The sequence below is a fragment of the Oncorhynchus gorbuscha genome, linkage group LG01 (genome assembly GCF_021184085.1).
Source record: "Oncorhynchus gorbuscha isolate QuinsamMale2020 ecotype Even-year linkage group LG01, OgorEven_v1.0, whole genome shotgun sequence".
Classification (NCBI taxonomy): Eukaryota; Metazoa; Chordata; class Actinopteri; order Salmoniformes; family Salmonidae; genus Oncorhynchus; species Oncorhynchus gorbuscha.
In genome coordinates this window covers 40,664,823-40,684,326 of record NC_060173.1, presented here as the reverse complement: position 1 = coordinate 40,684,326, position 19,504 = coordinate 40,664,823, and the positions used below count along the sequence as shown (strand labels likewise).

The 19,504-nt window shown below is 43.6% G+C and overlaps 1 protein-coding gene across 2 annotated transcripts in view; it reads right to left on the bottom strand.

Moving 5' to 3' along the window:
- Positions 1 to 19,504, bottom strand: part of cdh13 (cadherin 13, H-cadherin (heart)) — a 607,588-nt gene that overhangs the window by 19,889 nt on the left and 568,195 nt on the right. The gene's annotated exons all lie outside the window — the stretch shown is intronic.

The following is a 19,504-nucleotide window of genomic DNA, read 5'->3' as shown; positions in this document are numbered from 1 at the left end:
CGGCTCCAAGGTCTCCAGATACTAGCTATGTGATAAACTTCTCTCTTTCCTTTGACTCTGAGCTTCAATCAACTTAATAGAGAACTGTACAAAACAAACTGTGTGTCATTTCCAGATCAAAGGAACATGAATCACTTGGATCATGGTTGAGAGAGATGTGGCTTGGCAGAGCAGGTCCATGTGTTGTGTAGATGAGATTACTCTTTATTGAATGACGCAGAGAGACAGCACTGTGTGCGGTATGAGTCAGGCACGACTGTGTGCGGTATGAGTCAGGCACGACTGTGTGCGGTATGAGTCAGGCATGGCTGTGCTGTATGAGTCAGGCACGACTGTGTGCGGTATGAGTCAGGCAGGGCTGTGCTGTATGAGTCAGGCACGACTGTGTGCTGTATGAGTCAGGCACGGCTGCGCTGTATGAGTCAGGCACGACTGTGTGCGGTATGAGTCAGGCACGACTGTGTGCGGTATGAGTCAGGCATGGCTGTGCTGTATGAGTCAGGCATGGCTGTGCTGTATGAGGCAGGCATGGCTGTGCTGTATGAGTCAGGCATGGCTGTGCTGTATGAGTCAGGCATGGCTGTGCTGTATGAGGCAGGCATGGCTGTGCTGTATGAGTCAGGCATGGCTGTGCTGTATGATTCAGGCATGGCTGTGCTGTATGATTCAGGCATGGCTGTGTTGTATGAGTCAGGCATGGCTGTGCTGTATGACTCAGGCATGGCTGTGCTGTATGATTCAGGCATGGCTGTGCTGTATGATTCAGGCATGGCTGTGCTGTATGACTCAGGCATGGCTGTGCTGTATGATTCAGGCATGGATGTGCTGTATGACTCAGGCATGGCTGTGCTGTATGAGTCAGGCATGGCTGTGCTGTATGAGTCAGGCATGGCTGTGCTGTATGAGTCAGGCATGGCTGTATGAGTCAGGCATGGCTGTGCTGTATGAGTCAGGCATGGCTGTGCTGTATGAGTCAGGCATGGATGTGCTGTATGACTCAGGCATGGCTGTGCTGTATGAGTCAGGCATGGCTGTGCTGTATGAGTCAGGCATGGCTGTATGAGTCAGGCATGGCTGTACTGTATGAGTCAGGCATGGCTGTGCTGTATGAGTCAGGCATGGCTGTGCTGTATGATTCAGGCATGGCTGTGCTGTATGATTCAGGCATGGCTGTGCTGTATGATTCAGGCATGGATGTTCTGTATGACTCAGGCATGGCTGTGCTGTATGAGTCAGGCATGGCTGTGCTGTATGAGTCAGGCATGGCTGTATGAGTCAGGCATGGCTGTATGAGTCAGGCATGGCTGTGCTGTATGAGTCAGGCATGGCTGTGCTGTATGAGTCAGGCATGGATGTGCTGTATGACTCAGGCATGGCTGTGCTGTATGAGTCAGGCATGGCTGTGCTGTATGAGTCAGGCATGGCTGTATGAGTCAGGCATGGCTGTACTGTATGAGTCAGGCATGGCTGTGCTGTATGAGTCAGGCATGGCTGTGCTGTATGATTCAGGCATGGCTGTGCTGTATGATTCAGGCATGGCTGTGCTGTATGATTCAGGCATGGATGTTCTGTATGACTCAGGCATGGCTGTGCTGTATGAGTCAGGCATGGCTGTGCTGTATGAGTCAGGCATGGCTGTATGAGTCAGGCATGGCTGTGCTGTATGAGTCAGGCATGGCTGTGCTGTATGAGTCAGGCATGGCTGTGCTGTATGAGTCAGGCATGGATGTGCTGTATGAGTCAGGCATGGCTGTGCTGTATGAGTCAGGCATGGCTGTGCTGTATGAGTCAGGCATGGCTGTATGAGTCAGGCATGGCTGTACTGTATGAGTCAGGCATGGCTGTGCTGTATGAGTCAGGCATGGCTGTGCTGTATGATTCAGGCATGGCTGTGCTGTATGATTCAGGCATGGATGTTCTGTATGACTCAGGCATGGCTGTGCTGTATGAGTCAGGCATGGCTGTATGAGTCAGGCATGGCTGTATGAGTCAGGCATGGCTGTGCTGTATGAGTCAGGCATGGCTGTGCTGTACGAGTCAGGCATGGCTGTGCTGTACGAGTCAGGCATGGCTGTGCTGTATGATTCAGGCATGGCTGTGCTGTATGATTCAGGCATGGCTGTGCTGTATGAGTCAGGCATGGCTGTGCTGTATGAGTCATTCATGGCTGTGCTGTATGATTCAAGCATGGTTGTGCTGTATGATTCAGGAATGGCTGTGCTGTATGAGTCAGGCATGGCTGTGCTGTATGAGTCAGGCATGGCTGTGCTGTATGATTCAGGCATGGCTGTGCTGTATGAGTCAGGCATGGCTGTGCTGTATGATTCAGGCATGGCTGTGCTGTATGATTCAGGCATGGCTGTGCTGTATGAGTCAGGCATGGCTGTGCTGTATGAGTCATTCATGGCTGTGCTGTATGATTCAGGCATGGCTGTGCTGTATGATTCAGGCATGGCTGTGCTGTATGAGCCAGGCATGGCTGTGCTGTGATTCAGGCATTCAGGCATGGCTGTGCTGTATGATTCAGGCATGGCTGTGCTGTATGAGTCAGGCATGGCTGTGCTGTATGATTCAGGCATGGCTGTGCTGTATGATTCAGGCATGGCTGTGCTGTATGAGTCAGGCATGGCTGTGCTGTATGAGTCATTCATGGCTGTGCTGTATGATTCAGGCATGGCTGTGCTGTATGATTCAGGCATGGCTGTGCTGTATGATTCAGGCATGGCTGTGCTGTATGAGCCAGGCATGGCTGTGCTGTATGATTCAGGCATGGCTGTGCTGTATGAGCTCAGGCATGGCTGTGCTGTATGAGTCAGGCATGGCTGTGCTGTATGAGGCAGGCATGGCTGTGCTGTATGAGTCAGGCATGGCTGTGCTGTATGAGTCAGGCATGGCTGTGCTGTATGGGGCAGGCATGGCTGTGCTGTATGAGGCAGGCATGGCTGTGCTGTATGAGGCAGGCATGGCTGTGCTGTATGAGTCAGGCATGGCTGTGCTGTATGAGTCAGGCATGGCTGTGCTGTATGATTCAGGCATGGCTGTGCTGTATGAGTCAGGCATGGCTGTGCTGTATGAGTCAGGCATGGCTGTGTGGTATTTTGTTTGCTGTTGTACTCGGGCTCTATGTAGGGAATAGGGTGTCATTTGGGGTGCAAGCTTTCTGTTGCTTAGAGATTAGAGGGGATTGAAAAGCAGCTTCATTCAAAATAGCCCTGGAGGTCACTGGCAATTACCCACACATAGCAAAATCAGCAATTAGAGAATCATCTCACCACAATGCGCTTTCCAGGAACCTGGAAGAGTTTGAGTGGAGGGGAGGTGAACGTGTCAAGATGCATGTGTCATAAATGTCAAATTGTTCAAACGAGAGCCGGTTTCATTTCCATTGCTGTGTTATTAGGGAGGTGGCGCTTTGAGTGGGGGCATTTTCCTCTAGTGAAAGATTAAAACGGAGAGAGATAATCCTTATGACTCTCTGTAAACCTAAAAACAAAATCAACCTATAAAGTTCCTTTTGCTATAAAAATCCCAGCAGATCTAGACCTATCACCTCAGAGTGGAGACACACAAACCCAGACACAACATCAATATGTGGTATCAAATGGAAACAAAACACTTCCAGACAAAACCTTGTTATTCGATTGAGAATGGATATATAGCTCTGTCTGCACATCAACAATTAATTCAACAACAATCCCATATTCAAGGACAATATCATTTTAACACCAGAAAACACACTCTTTACCATCTGTCATAACACGAACAAGAGCATTACGGGTGGAGAACTGAAGTACCGGTACCCAGATTAAAGCCAACAGAGCAGTGTTGTGTCGTGATAACAGAAAAACAGTTGCTATAGCTCACACTGGGACAAAGAAAAGGCTCCTGGATCTGGAAATGCACTGCTGATGAGACACAATCAGGCACAACAGCTGCTCAATCTGAACTAAACAAACATGAGCATACAGATGGAACAAATGTGGAAATGAATTATGATTTGTGCTCTAAAGGGGAAAGATCTTTGGTAATTTGTTGAACTTTTTCTCATTGTTAATGTGTTTATAGCAGGTGGGTGTTAGTGTTAGATCAGGAGAAAGAGATCACTTTCATGGATGATTACTTTCATAGATTACTTGCAAGCATTTGGTTGTGGTTTATCTAACAGAGTTCAGTTTAGGGCCTTAAAGAGTTACGTTTCAGTAACAGATACAGCACGCTGCTGCCCCTTGATTTTGATTTAAAGGGTGCGATTAGAATTTTTGGTGTTGATGAAGATGGAGGTTGTTGGGGACAAGGGCCTGTGATTATCTGTATTTATTTCAACACATCAACACTATAGAGACTGAGTTTTCTCCTCCCCATGTGTCCCAGCAAAAACAGATGTCGCGTGAAACATGTAAATTCTGCCCATTTATAGTGAGACAAGCAGACGCTGTGCTTGGCTAGAGTTTAATGAAGCCGTTTGTCTTCTGTTGGCATCTAAAATGCATATTCCCTCATGTAATCACTCTCTCTCCCTCTTTCCCTCCTCCTCGTCATCTTCATTATCATCACATCCACATCAACATGTCTCAGCACAAACTGAGCTCATCTTTTGTTCTCTACTTCACTCTGCTATGTCACATAGATTAAGTTAAACTCATATGTGTGTTGATAGGCATTAAATCATTATCCAGTGTACAGTTTGTTTGCATTCAAGCTTATCTCGCATTCATTAATAGGCAATTTGGTCACACTTCAGCGTTACATTAAAGGAATTAATGCTACAACAGAGTAACAATAAAGCCTATTTTCCCCCCATATAGGCGACACACAATATTGTTGGCAGTAAAAGTTGACTGAGAGTTTAAATTCATCTTTGTAACCATTGACATTGGGTGTTTACTTTCTACTGACTGATTGTCATCTTTTTACTTCCACCAAACAACGACTCAGACAGATCAATCTTCATTATGCCACATCATTATACAGAGATTGTACATCAAACCAGTAAATTAGGAATATTACTGCCAAAAGTTTCTATGCAGTACTTGCCTAAGGATAGTGCTAATACTTCATAGCAACTTGTATAATTTCCCTGTATAATTTACCATTAAATATTATACTGTGCAATATAGGGCCAAGTGGTTATCCCTAAGTGTTTTTCCTAGCAATGCAATAAGATTATTGTATTTTCAGAAATTAATATTGACCGGTGATACTCTACAAGTCTGAGTGCTGTTGTGTAATTGATATGCATCACTTTAAATAGCACTTTGTTATGATATGCAATAACCAGAAAGGTTCCTTTTGAGACAGGCAAAGTGAGAACGGGGGGGGCAAGGAGAGAGAGCAGCCATCATGAATAATCTGTTCTGGGATGTGAGTGGACCCAGTCAGTTCAGTTATCTGGTCTATTGTCAGTGCCCTGTCTGTACGCCCCTGGCCTTGCAGCTCTGCTATTATCCTGTAGCAGCCCAGAGATGAGAAGTAGACAGGGAGCTGGTGAGATGGGGATTGGTTGACTTGTGGAGCTAGAATGGGAAGCTAATCCTCTGCTGCAGGCTGTGAGGAGAGATGCTCCCTTCTTCTTTCTCTTCCCCAGACTTTGTCTGGAGGCTAACACACTTCCTTGTTTCTCTCTTTCCCATCTCTGGGAAGGAAATGAGGGACAGGGCTGTGTTGAGACCAGCAGCAGTTTGAAATTGAGTTAGTGGAGCTTCTCCCTGGCACACAATGTGATGGGCATACGATCTATAATCTAGTTCTGATGCCCATTTAATCTGGGAAACAGGCTTTGTGGAGCAGTACGTACTTAAGATTGGTAAGAAAAACAACTTCACATTAAAATGAAATGGAATATTCCAGTGCTCAGTCAAAGGAGTTGTATTTATTATGTGAGAGGGTTACTGTTGTGGGCTACTAAGAGCAACATATGATTTTGCTCTCTTCTTAATAACCTCTCCAAACACATAGGCCTGTCTGTGGAGAATAGGGCCCTACTCACATTCCACTGGGAGCTGAATGTTTGTGGACATTAAGACCTCGCAGCAGTCTTACCTGGCTAGCTGCTGCTTCTTTTCATTATAACACCCATTAACTGTAGGAATTATTTAAAATACCAGCAACGGGTGGGGGGGCCTTGGCTGGAAATGCTTATTATTGTGATTATTATTGTGATTATTTTCTCCTAAAGCAGCTGATGGAGAAAACCGAAAGAAAAATAATCACAAGGTGGATGAGAAATAGCATTGCCAGAAAATGTCACAACATATCACACTCTCCCATGCAGCCAGGGAAACTAATTCACAGATGCAAAGCAAAGGGGGAATAGAGATTATTAGAAAAGAGGAGGGGAGAGGAGAGAAGGAGAAGAGAGGTGGCAGAGAAGAAAAGAACAAGCAAAGGCATGAAGGAGTAGGATGTCAGGAGCAAGGGCAGATTTGAGAATGGAGAGGTACAATGCATTTGGAAACTATTCAGACCCTTTGACAAATTTTGTTATGCCTTATTCTAAAATAGAGGAAATTATTTTTTTTGCTCATCAATCAATACACACAATTTCCCACTATGACAAAGAAAAAACAGGTTTTTAGAAATGTTGGCAAATTTATCAAATGAAAAAAGAGAAATAGCTTTTTTACATAAGTATACAGACCCTTTGCTATGAGACTCGAAATTGAGCTCAGGTGCATCCTGTTTCCATTGATCATCCTTCAGATGGTCCTACAAATTGATTGGAGTCCACCTGTGGTAAATTCAATTGATTGGACAGGATTTGGAAAGGCACACACCTGTCTATATAAGGTCCCACTGTTGACAGTGCATGTCAGAGCAAAACCCAAGCCATGAGGTCAAAGGAATTGTCCATAGAGCCGTGAAACAGGATTGTGTCGAGGCACAGATCTGGGGAAGGGTATCAAAACAATTCTGCAGCATTGAAGGTCACCAAGAACACGGTGGCCTCCAACATTCTTAAATGGAAGAAGTTTGAAACCACCAAGACTCTTCCTAGAGCTGGCTGCCCGGACAAACTGAGCAATCGGGGGTGAAGGGCCTTGGTCAGGGAGGTGAGCAAGAACCTGATGGCAGCCCGCTTGGTGTTTGCCAAAAGGCACCTAAAGACTCTCAGACCATGAGAAACAAGATTCTTTGGTCTGATGAAACAGAGATTGAACTCTTTGGTCTGAATGCCAAGCATCACGTCTTGAGGAAACCTGGCACCATCCCTACGGTGAAGCATGGTGGTGGCAGCATCATGCTGTGGGGATTAATTTCAGTGGCAGAGACTGGAAGACTAGACAAGATCGAGGGAAAGATGAACGGAGAAAAGTACAGAGATCCTTGATGAAAACACTGCTCTGGAGTGCTCAGGACCTCAGACTGGGGTGACGGTTCACCTTACATCAGGACAACAAATCTAAGCACAGAGCCAAGACAATGCAGGAGTGGCTTCGGGACAAGTCTCTGAATGTCCTTGAGTGGCCCAGCCAGAGCCCGGACTTGAATCCGATCTATTATCTCTGGAGAGACCTGAAAATAGCTGTGCAGCAACGCTCCCCATCCAACCTGACAGAACTTATGAGGATCTGCAGAGAAGAATGGGAGATACTCAAGGCTGTAATCGCTTCTGAAGGTGATTTAACAAAGTAAAGGTCTGAATACTTATGTAAATATGATATCATATGCAAACATTTCTAAAAAACAGTTTTTGCTTTGTCATTATGGGGTATTGTGTGTATATTGAAGATGTTTTTTATGATCAATTTTAGAATAAGGCTGTAAGGTAACAGAATGTGGAAAAATCAAGGGGTCTGAATACCTTCCAAATGCACTATACACCCTGAGAGAGAGGTGTGAGTGGAACATGTCAGGTGGATACGCACGCAGGTAAAAGGAGAATGAAAACACAAAATGAGGGAGAAGTGGATGAGAGCCAATTTAACAATCTATTTTGAGAATGATAACACATGCAAAAAGGGTACTTATACACCATTATATCCCCTCTTCACACAGCCGGAAGGTAGAGAATGCGCTGTATAGAGAAGGCCCTTCTCTCACTAAATCACACACACACTCACACACTCACACTCTCACACACACACTCTCTCTCTCTCTCTCTCTCTCTCTCTCTCTCTCTCTCTCTCTCTCTCTCTCTCTCTCTCTCTCTCTCTCTCTCTCTCTCTCTCTCTCTCTCTCATACTCTCTCTCATACTCTCTCTCTAGTGGATGATGTGAAAGACTATAGCTTCATGCTAATCTGATTGGCTGATCATTGCTGTAAATAAGCCCAACCACTACCAATTTAGCAATGGGAGGGTGTTATTAAGAAGGATGACTTCAGGGAGACAACTGAGGAGGACAGGTGCACTGCTAGTTTGACAAATTAGTTTCAAAAGCGACTTCTGGTTGTCATTTCATTCTATCAAGCTACTGGAAAGGCTACTGGCAAGTCTAAAAAACAGCAAGTGAGGGTATAAAAGCGTACTATTCACTCGACTTCAAGCAAGCTCAGCCATCATGGCGTTATTATAACATGGTACAATGGCATGAGCCACAGTACTTACTGTAAATACAATTTAAGCAATGGATACCTAATTTGTGACTGGTTACAGGATCACAGGCATTTGGCGCTAGTTCCTACTTCACAGGAGGCCGTTTCGAAGAAATCATCATTATTATAATTATTGTATGCAAAAATGCTTTTTTGAATATGTGAACTTTAATGTGCCTTAATTACATACATGTATGTGATCTTTTAATATGAATAAATTCTAATTACGAGCCAAGGAGAAAGCACAGAGGCCATCCATGCCTATTTACTCTGTTCCATCTGACTGCGTAATCCACTGCCTCATCAGCCCAGCCAGGCACTTTATAAACTTGATCTCCACTATAAAAAGCATCTAGACATTATCTCACATTTCTTTTAGACTAACATTTAGTTTTCAACAGCGGAGATTTGTATAAACCTTGCTTTCTGTCTCTCTCACAATCGCAACATTGTTTCAATATTCAAATATCCAGCTGTCCCATAGTAATGAACGTGTTGGGAGCAGACAGACAGGCAGGCAGGCAGGCAGGCAGACACAGACAGACAGACAGACAGACAGACAGACAGACAGACAGACAGACAGACAGACAGACAGACAGACAGACAGACAGACAGACAGACAGACAGACAGACAGACAGACAGACAGACAGACAGACAGACAGACAGACAAGAGTTTCTCAGCCAGTCGAAATCATGAATCACCTGGCATCATTTTTATGGAGATATACAAAGAAATGTCAATTGAAAAAAGGTCAAACGAAATGAAGTGCAGCTAGTTTTCAGTCTTTCCAACTTCAGCTTGAAGTAATTGTGTTAGCTGTGTTGTTGACTAGCTCCTCTGAACAACAATGTCCTGACGAGAAAGGACATTTTCTATGCCAAGCAAAATCGCACCTCATTAGCACATTGTTATGGACATGTCCAAATAAATGTCACAATAAAACAGCTTAAACAAATTCAAATGTAGCTACTGTTCTTATTCTGGCCTCACTGTTTGACATGACTGTAAGTTAGCCATTGTTGTCTAACTAGCAAGCAAGGGAACAGCCAGTATGGCAATGAAACATTTAGAAAGAACCACTGTGTCGTGTCCACAGATACAGAACAAAAAGACTGAATGACTGGGTCGCGTCGTGTGTCAGGACTATATCTTGTGGAAGGATGAAATAGTATGAATAAATGAATCAAAATAAAAAAAATTATGAAAATATGTCAATCATTGTTTGAATATGTTGGTAACCTGGCCCGAAGCCAGTGTTTGGAGGATATATTAGCACGGTTTGTCGGCCCGAGATGAATATATCCTCCACACACCGGCAACTCTGGCATTATCACTTAAATGGATATCTCATAGTTCAAGGTATGTTAAGGTCACCATACATAAAGTGTTCAACACAGTGTATCTCTGGTGATTTCAACATAGCAGGAAACTGATCCGTTGTTAATATCAGTGGACTTTCTTACTAGGGGGCTTGTTGGAACCTACCATGGCAGAGACAAACAATTAAACTGTAGCCTGCCGGCCTATTGGCCATGCCTCCCTCTAAGAACAAAGCAGCTGATTGGTCTCCCATCTAATGAGAGACAAACTAGGAGGATGAGTCAGTCACCCCACTTTACCAACACCCTGGCTGGCGGCTTTCATCACTAACGCCCACGGCGATGCCACAGTTTTGTGCTGTCTTTGAAATGACCTTAAAACCAAAGGCAAAAATGACACAATTAAGGCCTTTTTCTCCTCACAGTGACAGGTGATGCATCTGTAAGGTGCTACACTTGTATTTCTGTAGTGTCTTATACAATTTCAATTAAAAAAATGTTTTAAGTGGTTCAAAAGCTCAGTGAAACACCTAGGGATAAACAGTACATCACACCACAACTTATCGGAATCGTGTTTATTGTCCCACAAGAGGAAAATCTATACTATACTATACTACAACATACAGTATATACACACAGCCTCCATTCAATGACTATAGTCCCATCTTCACCATGGCAAACTACTTTCACCATGGACACCACACTCTTAGAAAAAAAGGGTTCCAAACATGTTATTTGGCTGTCCCCATATGAGAAAATGTTTGGTTCCAGGTAGAACCCTTTTTGGTTCTAGGTTGAACTCTTTTGGGTCCCATGTAGAACTTTCTGGGGAAAGGGTCTATATTGAACCCAGTAGGTGTCACGTCCTACCTTAGTTATCTTTGTTTTCTTTATTATTTTGGTTAGGTCAGGGTGTGACAAGGGTGGTATGTGTGTTTTTGTCGTGTCTAGGGTTTTTTGTATATCTATGGGGTTTTGGTTTGTCTAGGTAAATGTAGGTCTATGGTGGCCTGAATTGGTTCCCAATCAGAGGCAGCTGTTTATCGCCATTTTCCATTTTGGTTTTGTGGGTTATTGTCTATGTGTAGTTGTCTGTGTCAGCACTCGGTTTAGCATAGCGGCACGTTTTGTTTAGTTCTGTTCAGTGTTCTGTTTTTGATTAAATAGTTATATTCGCTGTGTCTTGGTCTCCTCTTTATGGCGAACGTGACAGTAGGGTTCTACCTGGAACCAAAAAGATTTCTTCAAAGTGTTCTCCTCTGGGGACAGACGAAGAATCGTTAAAGGTTCTAGATAGCACCTTTTTTTCTAAGAGTGTAGACAGATTTGTAACAACAAACAAGGCAAACTTTTCTCTCTTGCCAATTTAAAAGTGTCCTTTAATCACAGACATGGGAACATCTGAAGGACGACTGCTTTTCTTCTCTAAGGGCTCTCTCTCACTCTGGCAAGGATGAAAACAACTTGTTTGGTCAGAAAGCGGGAGAGAGAGTGGGAGAGAGAAAGAGGGTGAGAGAGCGTCAAGGTTAATGAGACAGAGAGGCGAGACAGGAGAAAACAGAAGGCGAGGCAACGGCAGGCTGTGATCTCCTCCGCTTCCCCGACCATATCCCATTACAGCGCCATTATCCGGGGCCGGACGCCGGCTCCTCTTCCCTGTCCCCTCCCCATCCTCCCCTGTGCGGCCCGCTTTGAAGCCCTGGGTCATAATTGATTGGCTGTGTAGAAACACATGTCTGCTACGTAGTTAACCTCTTCACCCGCAGCTCTCCTCTTCATAAAGGGACAGCTCTGACTGAAACACACAGGATGCAATCAAAAGCAGCACTCAGTACACTCAGAGGGAGGAGGTAACCTGGCTCATTCTTCCATCTCTCTCTTTTGGATGGGAGCCTGTGCTCTGCAGATCTGGCTGCTGGAAGGACCTGAGACAGAGTATTTTGGTGTTCGTTATTGAGGGGAAGCTGAAGCCTTTTAAACACCCTTAATTGTGCATCCAGTCAGCTTGCCTGGAGCTGATCTAATCTATTCAGAATGCTTCAATCTGTTAAGAGCACAGTCAGTCCCAAATCCCAAATTAGCTGGGCATTGATTCATCAATAATTGAATCACAGCCCTCAGTGAGTTCTACATTAAGCAGTAAAAGCCCAGCCAGACACAGATCTATAGAATGTAGATCTGTAATCTGTCAGACTAATGCATTGTCAGTGGTGACTGATCTAGAATGAAGCCCCATATGCAGTGCAGTGGGCTGACATGATGAGTCACGATGCTATCCCCACGGAGCCCATCTCCATATAATCCGCTAGTTAACGTTAATCCATCTCAATATCTCCCTCTGCCTGATTCACCATAGACTGACTACCTGGAGGTGTGGAGCAGATTTAGCTCTAAATCACTCTATCAGAACAGTTCTGAGCGCTGGAAATTACTCAGGCCATTACAGGGACAAAAGTTTCATCTCAGCATTTAGCATAGCAATGAAGCAGGACAAGCAGAGCAGTCGTAATCTGAAGTACTGTAAGGATAGTAGAGGCCTACAGTAAGTGGAGGGACAGAGCACTGCTTTTCTTTCCAAGTGAAGAAGGGGGATGGAATTGTTGTTCTTTGAGTTAAAGAGTGCAGACAGTGCAGCAGATGATTGACAGGTTCTCTGTTCAGCCAATGAGCAGTCATTGAAGCTTATCAGGCCTCTATGGAGCTGTGCACTAGAGCTGAGAGACAAAACACATGGACACCATGCTCGCTGCTCCGTCTTAGATTTTCAATTACACTAGAATGGAAGCCAGTTTGCTCTGATGAATACCGAGGCATCACCCTGCCGAAATATGTGTGGATAATATCCCTGGGTGGGCGAGTGGTGCAGCATTCTGAGCGGGCCCTCCCTCTAAATAGCGTCTGTATTGAGGTCGCCTCACCGTATGTCAGTGTTCAAAACAAACAGTGCTCTGCTCCCTCATGCATACATAAAGAGCTGCTGATATGAGGCACGGTGGCGGTTGGCGGCCGGCGCAGGGCTTTGATAATGTATTCATCACTCTAAATGACAAGTGCAGCCCACCAGGAGAGTGTTTAACATTTAAATAAAGAGCAGTGAAAACAGCCATTCAACAACATGCAGGACAGACGTTGGCGGCACATTAAATAGCAGCACTGAGATTGCAAATCACCTCGGACTAAGTCCTTAAGTAGAGCATTCTCATTATCATGCGCGTTTGGTAGCTTTTAATATCTCAAATAGTGGTAGGGGGTTTTGGGAGTGAAGCCATTATGTTGCCCAATATTGGATACGCAGATAGGATTCAGGCCAAATCCTTGGAAATTCAGAGTCGGAAAAGAATATACAGTACAAACAAGGGTATATACAGTTGAAGTCGGAAGTTTACATACACCTTTGCCACCAAATACATTTAAACTCAAGTTTTACACAATTCCTGACATTTAATTTAGTCTTAGGTCAGTTAGGATCACCACTTTATTTTAAGAATGGCAAATGTCAGAATAATAGTAGAGAATTATTTATTTCAGCTTTAATTTCTTTCATCACATTCCCAGTGGGTCAAAAGTTTGCATACACTAAATTGTTATTTGGTAGCATTGCTTTTCAATTGTTTAATTTGGGTCAAACATTTTGGGTTGCCTTCCACAAGCTTCCCACAATAAGTTGGGTGAATGTTGGCCCATTCCTCCTGACAGAGCTGGTGTAACTGAGTTAGGTTTGTAGGCCCCCTTGCTCGCACATGCTTTTTCAGTTCTGCATACACATTTTCTATGGGATTGAGGTCAGGGCTTTGTTATGGCCACTCCAATACCTTGACTTTGTTGAGTTTAAAAAAAAAAATCTGACACAGCGGTTGCATTAAGGAGAAGTCTTTCTTTAATTCTGTGAATAACACTTGTCTTTTATCAATGTTTATTATGAGTATTTCTGCAAAATCACTGGATGTTTTGGAATCAAAATATTACTGCACGTAAGGCGCCAATGTAAACCGAGATTATTGGATATTTCAAACTTTTTTAACAAATCAAAAACTGAAAAATTGGGTGTGCAAAATTATTCAAGCCTGAAATGTGGCAAAAGGTCGCAAAGTTCAAGGGGGCCGAATACTTTCGCAAGGCACTGTATATTTCTGCTTTTTGTGACTCCAATCTTTGGCTGGAAAAATGTCTGTGTGTTTTTTTCAACACGGCTATGACCTAACATAATCATATGTTGTGCTTTAGCTGTAAAGCATTTTTTAAATCGGACATGATGGGTAGATTAACTTCTTCGAGATAGGGGGCGCTCTTTTCATTTTTGGATAAAAAACGTTCCCGTTTTAAACAAGATATTTTGTCACGAAAAGATGCTCGACTATGCATGTAATTGACAGCTTTGGAACGAAAAAACTCTGACGTTTCCAAAACTGCAAAGATATTATCTAATGCTACAGGCGAAACCAAGATGAAGTTTCATACAGGAAATGCCCCAGATTCTGAAGGTGCTGTGTTCCAATGTCTCCTTATATGGCTGTGAATGCGCCAGGAATGAGCCTGTCCTTTCTGTCGTTTCCCCAAGGTGTCTGAAGCATTGTGACGTATTTGTAGGCATATCATTGGAAGATTGACCATAAGAGACTACATTTACCAGGTGTCCGCCCGGTGTCTTGTGTCAAAATAATTGCGTAATCTCTTGGTCCATGCGCGTTCCATTTCTTCAGAGGAGAAAGTCAACTGCCACGAAGGATTTATCATTGATAGATATGTGAAAAACACTTTGAGGATTGATTCTAAACATCGTTTGCCATGTTTCTGTCGATATTATGGAGTTCATTTGGAAAAAAGTTTGCGTTTTAATGACTTAATTTTCATTTTTTTTCTTACCCAAACGTGATGAAGAAAACGGAGCGATTTGTCAACACAAATAATATTTTTGTAAAAACTGAACATTTGCTATCTAACTGAGAGTCTCCTCATTGAAAACATCTGAAGTTCTTCAAAGGTAAATGATTTTATTTGAATGCTTTTCTGGTTTTTGTGAAAATGTTGCATGCTGAATGCCAGGCATAATCCTAGGCTAGGCTATCAATACTGTTACACAAATGCTTGTTTAGCTATGGTTCAAAAGCATACTTTGAAAACCTGAGATGACAGTGTTGTTAACAAAAGGCTAAGCTTGAGAGCAAATAGATTTATTTCATTTCATTTGCGATTTTCATGAATAGTTAACGTTGCGTTATGCTAATGAGCTTGCGGATAGATTTACACAATCCTGGATACAGGTTTTTTTCATAGCTAAACGTGATGCAGAAAGCGGAGCGATTTGTCCTAAACAAATAATCTTTCAGGAAAAACTGAACATTTGCTATCTAACTGAGAGTCTCCTCATTGAAAACATCCAAAGTTCTTCAAAGGTAAATTATTTTATTTGAATGCTTTTCTGGTTTTTGTGAAAATGTTGCCTGCTGAATGCTAATGCTAAATGTTAAGCTAAATGCTACGCTAGCTATCAATACTGTTACACAAATGCTTGTTTTGCTATGTTTTTTTATATTTATTTATTTATTTATTTATTTTTTATTTCACCTTTATTTAACCAGGTAGGCAAGTTGAGAACAAGTTCTCATTTACAATTGCGACCTGGCCAAGATAAAGCAAAGCAGTTCGACAGATACAACGACACAGAGTTACACATGGAGTAAAACAAACATACAGTCAATAATACAGTATAAACAAGTCTATATACAATGTGAGCAAATGGTTGAGAAGCATATTTTGAAAATCTGAGATGACAGTGTTGTTAACAAAAGGCTAAGCTTGAGAGCTAGCATATTGATTTCATTTCATTTGCGATTTTCATGAATAGTTAACATTGTGTTATGGTAATGGGGATGAGGCTGTAGTCACGATCCCGGATCCGGGATGGCTCGATGCAAGAAGTTAACAAGATGTTTATCTTTCATTTGCTGTATTGGACTTGTTAATGTGTGAAAGTTACATATTTATAAAAAATATTTTTGAATTTTGCGCACTGCCTTTTCAGCGGAATGTTGTCAAGCCTGCGCTAGAAAGGTTAAGCCATTTTGCCACAACTTTGGAAGTATGCTTGGGGTCATTGTCCATTTGGAAGACCCATTTGTGACCAAGCTTTAACTTCCTGACTGATGTCTTGAGATGTTGCTTCAATATATCCACATCATTTTCCTCCCTCATGACGCCATCCATTTTGTGAAGTGCACCAGTCCCTCCTGCAGCAAAGCACCAACACAACATGATGCTGCCACCCCCGTGCTTCACAGTTGGGATGGTGTTCTTCGGCTTGCAAGCATCCCCCTTTTTCCTCCAAACATAATGATGATCATTATGGCCAAAGAGTTCTATTTTTGTTTCATCAGACCAGAGGACATTTCTCCAAATAGTACGATATTTGTCCCCATGTGCAGTTGCAAACCGTAGTCTGGCTTTTTTTATGGCGGGTTTGGAGCAGTGGCTTCTTCCTTGTGTAACGGATGTGAAACGGCTAGTTTAGTTAGCGGTGTGCGCTAAATAGCGTTTCAATCGGTAACGTCACTTGCTCTGAGACCTTGAAGTAGTAGTTCCCCTTGCTCTGCAAGGGCCGCGGCTTTTGTGGAGCGATGGGTAACGATGCTTCGAGGGTGACTGTTGTTGATGTGTGCAGAAGGTCCCTGGTTCGCGCCCGGGTATGGGCGAGGGGACGGTTTAAAATTATACTGTTACATTGATGCTGTTGACCCAGATTACTGGTTGCTGCGGAAAAAGGAGGAAGGTCAAAAGGGGGGTGAGTGTAACGAATGTGAAACGGCTAGTTTAGTTAGCGGTGTGCGCTAAATAGCGTTTCAATCGGTTACGTCACTTGCTCTGAGACCTTGAAGTAGTAGTTCCCCTTGCTCTGCAAGGGCCGCGGCTTTTGTGGAGCGATGGGTAACGATGCTTCGAGGGTGACTGTTGTTGATGTGTGCAGAAGGTCCCTGGTTCGTGCCCGGGTATGGGCGAGGGGACGGTTTAAAATTATACTGTTACACTTGCAGAGCTTTTAGGTTATGTCTATATAAGACTTGGTTTACTGTGGATATAGATACTTTTGTACCTATTCCCTCCAGCATCTTCATAAGGTCCTTTGCTGTTGTTCTGGGATTGATTTGCACTTTTCGCACCAAAGTACATTCATCTCCAGGGGACAGAACGTGTTTCCTTCTTGCATATTATTGTTTGTATCGATGAACGTGGTACCTTCAGGCATTTGGAAATTTCTCCTTCCTGAAGTCTTGGCTGATTTCTTTTGATTTTCCCATGATGTCAAGCAAAGAGGCACTGCGTTTGAAGGTAGGCCTTGAAATACATCCACAGGTACACCTCCAACAATGGCTCGGCCACGCAAACTGAGCACGGTGCTCACCTCACTGCTCTCTGACTGGTTGCAGGGCGACTGGAGGTTACCCTGGTGAGGTGGCCCCTAACCTTTAGAGCCAGGAGATCTATGAGAATTCTATTCACACTTGATATACAAAAGTATGTGAACAACCCCTTCAAATTAGTGGATTCTGCTATTTCAGCCCCACCCGTTGCTAACAGGTGTATAAAATCGAGCACACAGCCATGCAATCTCCATAGACAAATATTTGCAGTAGAATGCCCTTACTGAAGAGCTCAGTGACTTTCAACGTGGCACCATCATAGGATGCCACCTCTCCAACAAGTCAGTTTGCCAAATGTCTGCCCTGCTAGAGCTGTAAGTGCTGTTATGGTGAGTGGAAACGTCAAGGAGCAACAATGGCTCAGCTGCAAGTGGTAGGCCACAGAAGCTCACAGAATGTGACAGCCAAGTGCTGATTTGTTTTTTGTCTGTCCTCGGTTGCAACTCCACCAAATTCCAAACTGCCTCTGGAACACAGGAGGTTGGTGGCACCTTAATTGGGGAGGAGAGGCTTGTGGAATTGGCTGGAGCAGAATAAGTGGAATGGGATCAAATACATCAAACATATGATTTCCGTTCTGGCAATTATTATGAGCCGTCCTCCCCTCAGCATCCCCCACTGGTCTGGAAGCAATGTCAGCACAAGAACTGTTCGTCGAGACCTTCATAAAATGGGTTTCCTTGTCCAAGCAGGCGCACAAAAGTCTAAGATCACCATGCGCAATACCAAGCGCTGGCTGGAGTGGTGTAAAACTCGCCGCCAGTGGCAGATTCAGGTATAGGTGATATGGGCAGCCGCACAGGGCGGCATCTTTTCCCGGGGCGGCACAGGGCATTGCGTGCCTCCAACTTTGTACAGTGTTAATGCAATTAGTCAAATCAGTCACACTACCAAAAAAACACAATTCATTCATAATACTGTGAATATAGAGTTTCACAGACATATTGTTGCATTTTTTCTGGTTCGTACGAAAGCAAGTCCCCGTAGCAATATTTCAACATCCAGTGGAAATCCTTCCCTCAACGGTGGAGGCTGTTATAGCAAAAAAGTTGCGGGGGATCAACTCCATCAATACCCATGATTTTGGAATGAGATGTTCGACCAGCAGGTGTCCACATACTTTTGCGATGTAGTGTATTTCCTCTTTCTCTCCATCTCTCCTTCCTTCTGTACCTTTCTTTGCTGGTGAGGGAGGCTTGACCTGACCTGATGTTTATGCAGAGAGCAGATGAAGCCAGGAACAATATGTCCCTATGGCCCCTGGTTGTTGTTTTTGCTATGTGGGTGTTCAATTCGATACAACTTTCTTTATTCCCTCAGGGACAGGGTTTTACTCCAGCTAAGGGGTCAGCTGGGTTTATTGTATCAACAACAGTTCTGCATCAGTTATCTCGTCTCTCTTCCTTTCCTAACATACTAGAACCTAAAAAGTGAGCTCCTGGCTGAAAAGTTAAGAAGTACTGAAGTGTAAAAGTCATGGAGGAAGTAGAGCGAGGAAATCAATAAGGAGAATGTATGCTGCCCCTCGAAACACATCACAATGACTTCCTCTACCCTCTCACTCAGACCCCCCAGCCCTTATTCATATAATTATATACAGTCTGATGTTTTATATATATGTCTCCTCTCTTTCCCACTCTTTCCCAAATCACTTTCTCCTCACTTTCCCCTGTCAATACAGTGCCTAGTGAAAGTCTACACACCCCTTGCAGTCTTCACATTTTGTTGTCCTAAAATGTTATCTGAAACCTACTCCCCATTTTAAAGTCAAAGTAAAATTATAGAAAAATGTCCTAATTAATACAAAATACAAAAATAAGATGTATTGATTGCGTATGTCTTCACACCGAGTTAATACTTAAAGGTATTGAGACTCAGTGAAATGACGTTGTCGCGAGGAGCACTGCAGATATTGAGACGAGTGAGATGCAAGACTTTGCTCTGTCAATCAGACACAGTATATGTGCACAGTCTCGCTTTAAACTGTTACAGGGTGGTAGCCAGGGGACCAAAACAGCAGAGAAGTTGAGCCTCGCACTTCAAAGCTCTTAGTCGTTGTGGAAATTAACCTACTATGCTGTTTACTTTCTGCATCTACGTCATATCACTGAGTCTACCTTTAATAATAATGAACCATTCAGCAGATGCTTTTATTCAAAGCAACCTTTTTACGTTTTTTCTCCACCTTTACAGGAGTTACACTCTCGCTCTTCTTTGCTCCCCTCTCTCTCCCCC